The sequence below is a fragment of the Tenrec ecaudatus genome, unplaced genomic scaffold (assembly GCF_050624435.1).
Source record: "Tenrec ecaudatus isolate mTenEca1 unplaced genomic scaffold, mTenEca1.hap1 Scaffold_435, whole genome shotgun sequence".
NCBI lineage: Eukaryota > Metazoa > Chordata > Mammalia > Afrosoricida > Tenrecidae > Tenrec > Tenrec ecaudatus.
Window position 1 is genome coordinate 20,738 of NW_027459340.1, and position 7,219 is coordinate 27,956.

Below are 7,219 nucleotides of genomic sequence, written 5' to 3' on the forward strand. Positions count from 1 at the left end.
ACAAGACACGGCATCCCTTAATGACCCACAGCGCTATGAGGGACAACACTGTGGCACACTGTGGGAAATGTGCTCGATCTGACTTCACCACACTGGGGCAAAACTCTAAGGGCATGCAACAGAGCAGCAAGAGGAGCAAAGCAATGAAGTGCCCGGGAAATACAAAAAAACAGACTGAGTGGCCAAGGCATGGTACCACATCAGACTCAACCAACAGTAAAATACTCCTAATGATCAACGAACAAACCTGGAATGATTCTTAAGTCTTTTCTCTTTTTTTCCGGTGGTTGCTTCCTTTTTTGTTGTTGTTATTTTGCTCTGTCTTGTTTCTGTGCTTATTATTGTCTCCGCATGTCTGTCTAGATAAGATTGGCAGGATAAACACACCAGAGGAGACAACAATGGGGCTGATGGTTCTGGGGGGGGGGGGGATAAAGGAAACAGGGAAGTGGGGGAAAGGAAGTGGCTGTAAGCCTGGGGTCAAGGGCACAACAAGTGATCTAAAATCGACGTTGAGGAGAGTGTAGGATGCCTGGTAGGGCGTGATCAAGGGCAATGTAATGAGAGGAATTACTGAAAACTGATGAAGGCCAAACATGATAGTGGGACAAGAGGAAAGTAAAAGGAAATAGAGGAAAGAAGTAGGAGACAAAGGGCATTTATAGAGTTCTAAATACAGTCATTTACATATGTACACATATATATGACAAAAGGGTAACATATCTATGTAAATATATTTAAATTTTAAGTATAAAAGTAGCAGATAGACATTGGACCTCTACCCCAGTACTCTCTCAATGAAAGAAGACTTTATTCTAATAACCTGGCATTCCATGATGCTCAGCTTCCTGACACAATCGATTAAGACAAAATGGTGCAGAAGCAAATATGGTGAAGAAAGTTGATGCTGCCTGGCTATCAAAAGATATAGCTTCTGGGGTCCTAAAGGCCATCAAACTGAGAAGCTACAAAGTCCACATGGAAGAAGCACACAAGCCTGTGTGATCATGAGGTGTCAATAGGATCAGGTATCTGGCATCAGAGACACAGAACAAAAAATCCTATCAATTTGAAAGAGGGGTAGTGTGGAGTGAGACCCAAAGTCTATCTGTAGGCAATTGGACACCCCCTTACAGAAGGGTGTGTTACACAGAAACAAAACCAGGACACTTGTGAATATATATAGATATGTGCATACATACATCTATTACATATACAATATATAATCATTATATATAAAACCATTATATATAATCATTATATATTATTATATATTCTATATAATGGATAGACATATAAAGCACAAAAGAATATAGCAGCTAATTTGTTCACACAGCTGTCCAGAGTGCTCAGTTCAACTCACTTCCGTGAAACATTTAATATACTGGAAGTCCTTCAACTCATGAGGGCCACTGGGTCCAAGGTCAAGGAAGCAGACAGGTGAGTCTTATGTACGGCAATGCAGGCAGTCTGGACACAGGCAGCAAACAAAGGGCAGATCATCAACAAAGAGCAAGAAGATAGGATCCAACAGTCCCAAGCTCAAGTGATGCATACATCAGCAACATGATGAAGCACTTCTCAAAGGAACCTCAAGCTCTAGCGACATGATCCACAGGTTGTTAGGCCAACACTTAGTGTAGCTCACAAGTTGTGGCAGAGAACTAGCAGGCGCACCCTGATCTGATGAGAAGAGTGCAAGAGAGAGAGAGGCACGGTTTGCCTAGCCATTTATCTCTTTGCCCTCCAATCAAACTGCAACATTATTTATACCATGTTCCTATGAGCCAGGTTGGCACAATAAACTAACCTATCAGAATGGGTCACAAGGATGAGCCAGTTAGGGTTCAGTATAACACCTATGAAACATACAACTTTTCTCTAGTTGTTTAGTGCTCCCCCCACCCCACAATCATGACCCCAAATCTACTGTACGAAACTGGCTAGACCAGAGAATGCACATGGGTACCGAAAAGAGCTAGAAACACAGGGAATCAAGGGCAGATAAACCCATCAGGACCAATAATCAGAGTGGCAATACCAGGAGAGTAAGGGGTAGGTGAGGGGTGAAAGGGGAAATGAACACAATGATCTACATATAACCCCTTCTCAGGGGGATGGACAACAGAAAAGTGGGTGAAGGGAGACATCAGACAGTATAAGACACGAAAAAGCAATAAAAAATTATAATTTATCAGGGCTTCATGAGGGAAGAATAAAATGAGCTGATACAGCGCTCAAGTAGAAAGAAAATGTTTTGAAAGTGATGATAGCAACATGTACAAATGTGTGTAACACAATTGATATATGCATGGATTGTAATACAAGCTGTACAAGCCCCTGATAAAATGAGTTAAAATAAATAAATTTTTTAAAAACATGCGTTCATCCTCAATTATGAGGATGGCACAGGAGAGTGCAATGTTTTGTTCTGTTGTGCAATGGGTCCCAGTGAGATGGCACTGACTCAATGACAGATGATATGACAACAGTCTCAGAAACCACAAATATACACCCAGCGCAAACACAAAGACATTAGTGTGTTATGTTTACAAAAGATATTATTTCTCTCATGAAAAAAAGGGAAGAGGTTTCTTCAGTTAAAAAAAAGTTGGAACAAACAAGGTGACAACAAAATCACTGAGGCATTTCCACCCCTCATTAGTCCATTCTTTTGGTGAGCTGAAGGCAGTTCTCTAAGGGCCTCACAGCATGCCAGGTGGCAGAGTACTTTCAGGAACATGGGCTCTAGTCTAAAACAACACACTCACTAAGTGGTGAGCAGCTATTTGTCTGTCTAGGAAACTGTAAATCATGCAGTCCTGTACACTGAGGGTTCAGCTGGAAGTTCAGAGGATCCAGCAGAGCAAGAGACTGACAATAATTACTCACTGGATTGCAGGATGCTTAGAAGGTCTATAATCAATTGAATCAAAATAAAATTTCTTGAGAAACTTCCAGCCTAACTGTAAGATAGATGAAAACTAAAAATTCTGGCAGCTAGAGTATTCACATAAGATTAATAAGCACTTTTTTACTGTTTTGTTGCTTAAGTTCAACTTATTGGGTTCCAACATAACAATAGTTTTTAGAGCACTTAGTAACATTTTCTATGAGACAAGAAATAACCTGATACCCATGTCAGATGACGATATTTTAAGAAAACTATAGACGAGTGTTGATAATGGATCTGAATGAAAAAGTTATTTTTAAAATAGGAAACTGAGTCAGACAATATATTAAAATAAGCATGCATCAAGATTAATTCTAATTCATCCCAGAATTGATTTAACACAAGAAAATGAACACTCAAATATGCCTAGTGATGGGGGAAAAGTCAATTATCTAAATTGACACAGAATGAATAATAAACAAAGTAAAAAGCTTTTCATGTTAAAAAAAAACAACTACAAATCTAACATGAAATAGGTAAAACTCAATATGCTAATATACATTCTTGTAAAAAAAACTTTGAAAATGTCACATGTAAGAGAAAGAGAAAAAAGTTCACCCCATCGCAGAATCAGGATAAACATACATATCCATTTTCACCACTCATATTAAAAATGATACTAGCTAGATTGATCAGAAAAAAAGAATTAATAAAAAGAAGAAAATGACTTCCAAAAAGAAGAAAAGAAAATTCCTTATTCATCATAAATTGAAGATGTCATGTAAAAAAGTTGCCAATTGAAGGCAAACAAGCGGCCATCTAGCTCGGAAACAACAAAGCCCACAGAGAAGTGCGCAACCTAAGCGAATACAAGGTGTTGAACGGACCAGGTGGCAGACACCAAGAACAAAAACCATCATTGTGTGATCACCTTCCTCTAATCTCTGGGGGATGGGCAATGGGAAGGTGGGTGAGGGGAGAGGCCTGGAAGTATAAGATAACATAATAATTTATAAACTATTAAGGGTTCATGGGGGAGGGGAGAGCGGGGAGGGAAGGGAAGGGATAAAAAGGAAAACGAGCTGATTCCAGGAACCCAAGTGGAAGGAGAATTTTGAGAATAACGAGGGCAACTAATGTATAAGGGTGCTTTACTCAATTGATATATTTATGCATTGTGATAAGGGTTGTATGAGCCCCAATAAAAAGATTTATTAAATTTTTTAAAAGTTGCCAAATAGGTCATAAATACTATATATAGGTAGTAAATGTTAAAATGTTCTAGGCAACATTTCAACACACAAAAATACTTGGTACTTAAATCCCTAATGATAAACTGCTAATCTCCAACTCCCAAACCATTAACCCTTACATATTAAGATGCTGACCATCTTTCAAACACACCTACACCCTTCTAAAACACAAGAGGAGGAGGAGGTGATGCTGTTTGCCAGAGAGCAGGGAGAGCCGGCCAGCCTGCCTGCAGGGCTAAAATGGGCAAAAGCAGTACTAGGAGATTTATATATGCAGTTAGCAGGTAGCACACATTTTGCCCTAACAAAACTACTGGTAAACATCCTTAGTTGTTATCAAAAAGGATACTACAAAAACGTGTATGGTACACACACATGCACTTATGTACACACCAAAATCACATAAATAATGAAATTGAAAATAGATTTTTGTGTGTGTGAAACATTTTGAAACAATGATAAGATCTACAAAAATAAAATGGGATCCAACTCAACTATTCAAGTTTGTGAGACAGGTGGGAAAGCCTGGGGACCCCAGGGTGGGAGAGTGCCGACAGCGGGCCAGGGATCCAAACGGCATGCTGACACACAAGTGCACAATGTGAGCATCTCCAACCCATTTTCCTAACAGGACCTCCTCATTGACCACCTAGGTAGTGTCGAGAAAAACAAGTCCCCACTCAGTGGCTGGCCTACACACCTTTTCCAGCATGTGGCTGCCCGGGGTTCAAGGCTAGGGGCGATCAGGGAGTGTGGAGGCAGCTCCAATCATTCCCTCTCACCTCCTTCCTCTCTCCTGTCCTCCCTCCTCTACTCCTGCCCCTCACCCTTCCACCCCCATCTTACAAGGAAGATTAGATCAAATCATCCGACATTGAAGGATTAAAAAGTGACATCACTATGAACACTTGGCCACCACAAGCCAGTTATCCCTGTGGTAACTTTTCCAACACTTCCTGCTGAAACCCCAACAGGTCAGAGGGATCTAGAGGTCCTTCTTTCATGGTCTAAATTCCTACTAAAAATCAAGATCCAGTGAGCTACAACAATTTCTGCTCCAGGGGAGGTTTCTGTCCTCCCTCAGCTCGCCTTAGGACACCTACATTACCTTTACCAGGTGTACCGTCCCAGTCAAACAACCCACCTGACCCTGCTAAGTCCCTGCCTGCTCCAGGGAGGAGTCCCAAGGAGGCTGCAGCTAAGGCTCAAAGGGAGCACAGCAAGAAATGCCAATGCAGCGGCAAGGAGACCTACTGTGTGTTATGTGCACAAGATGCTCCAGTAGGTCCACTCAGACTCCAGTATCTCGTTCAGGGCCATGAGCGTTGTGCACTCGTTGATCAAAGACACCTTTGGGCACATCGCCGACCAGGCATCTCAACTGGCACATTCCAAACTACTCCACCATCACAGCCTGCGACATCCTGGTGACCATGAGCCTGCTGCTGCCTGGACAGCTGGCAGAGGCGCCTTGGCCAAGGGCCCCAGGGCCAACGCCCACTACACCAGCCCCAAATAAATTGTCCTTCAGCCTCACAACGTTCAAACGCCAAGGGCCCATTTCAGGGTCACTTCCAGTTTCATCCCCCAAATAGAGGTTGAACACCTTAACATTACCTTGTTTTTGGTTCCTTTGTTTCAGTTTGGTTTTTGATTCTTCTGTGCATAGTTTAGTTAGATTACTTTTGTGATGGAGAGCATCTTTCTTTCTTTTTAACATGTTTTGGGGCACTTAATCCACATATCCCACATAATCCCACAATTCAGCCATCTTAAGCATTCCACAATCATTACCACAATCGATTTCACATCGTCTATTTTCCCACTATGATTAAATCGCCTTTAAGCAGACTTATTAGTCACCTTCAGTTGTAGTGTTCAGTCCCCTCAATCCTTCATTCTTACTCCCCAAGTCCCCTCACCCTCCCCAACTCCGCCAGCGACCCACCCCGACCCCACCCAGGCATCCTTACAGACACTCGCATGTTATTTCATCTCTAGGCATCCACTCCTTTTGTGCTTCACAAACTGAACCCAACAGAAACAATAAAGAATAGAAAGGAAATGAAATGGGAATGATTTTAAAAACCTTAGTAATATATAGATAGAAATAAAAACAGAGTAAGAAGAAAGGGCGGCCACCAATATTTTAAAGCCAGGGAAGACGTTTCTGTCACGGACCAGCAAGAGATCTTGCGCCTAGAACAGACTCTGGTTGGGTCCAGAGAGAGGTCAGCAGAACAAGATCCCGGGCTCACCTTTGAGCTGAGGAGGCGCAAGGAGTCTCGGGAGGAGGCATCGCTGTGCGGAAGGAAACAAGGGAGGGGGGTTAGGAGACCCGCAAAGAGAGAATCAGGGAACCCCGAAGCCCCAAACCCCAGCCGGGATCCCCTTTCTCCAACAGGGACTCCCACCATGAACCACAACCAATCTGAAAGCAGGGAAATAGGACCGGCCTTGGGGACACCCGCCCACCTCTCACCAAGAGAAGCGCTGGCAGGGTTCCTGGGGGAGAGAAAGGGCGCTTGCACCCTAGTCAGCTGGACTAAAACAGCCTCCGCCCACATACATGTCCCGGAGCCCAGAGCCTCCCACCTGGGAGCGCCGGCAACAGGGTGCTCAGGCTGTGGGCGCTTCTCTGGCACCGCAAGCAGAGCACCGACAGTGGAATCCTTGCAGTGAGTTGCAGTTCAGAATAAGACACCGCCACTTCCGGCCCTGTCTGGGCGTGACCCGGGGTGGGAGGAGCTGGCGGGGTCAGAGAGGGGTAGGGGTCTGCCTTCACTTCCTCTCAAGGCAGCTCTTTCCCCGCCCATTTCTGCTGAGATGCCAGCACAGGCGCCTGGTGAGGGGGTGGGCGGGGCCTGGCCGGCTTGGGGCGGGGCTCGGGGAGGAGCCAGAGAGGAGAGAGGCGGTCCACGCCAAAGGGTCCACACCTGTGGCTGAAACTCCAGCGGCAAAGACTCAGATAACAATGGCTGAGGCACCAGTAATTTGGCCCTTTGCAGAGGGAGTGCATGGGTGACATGGTTGAGATAGAACCATGTACGTTGGGTGTGGATGTGCATCCTCC

The 7,219-nt window shown here is 44.0% G+C and overlaps 1 long non-coding RNA gene across 1 annotated transcript; it reads right to left on the reverse strand.

Moving 5' to 3' along the window:
* Positions 1 to 6,404: 6,404 nt before the first annotated feature.
* LOC142436591 (uncharacterized) lies at positions 6,405 to 6,904 on the reverse strand. The gene is made up of 2 exons (XR_012782017.1): positions 6,742 to 6,904; positions 6,405 to 6,447 (listed from the first exon to the last, which is right to left on the reverse strand). It is a non-coding gene; the product is annotated as an uncharacterized LOC142436591 (long non-coding RNA).
* Positions 6,905 to 7,219: the final 315 nt, after the last annotated feature.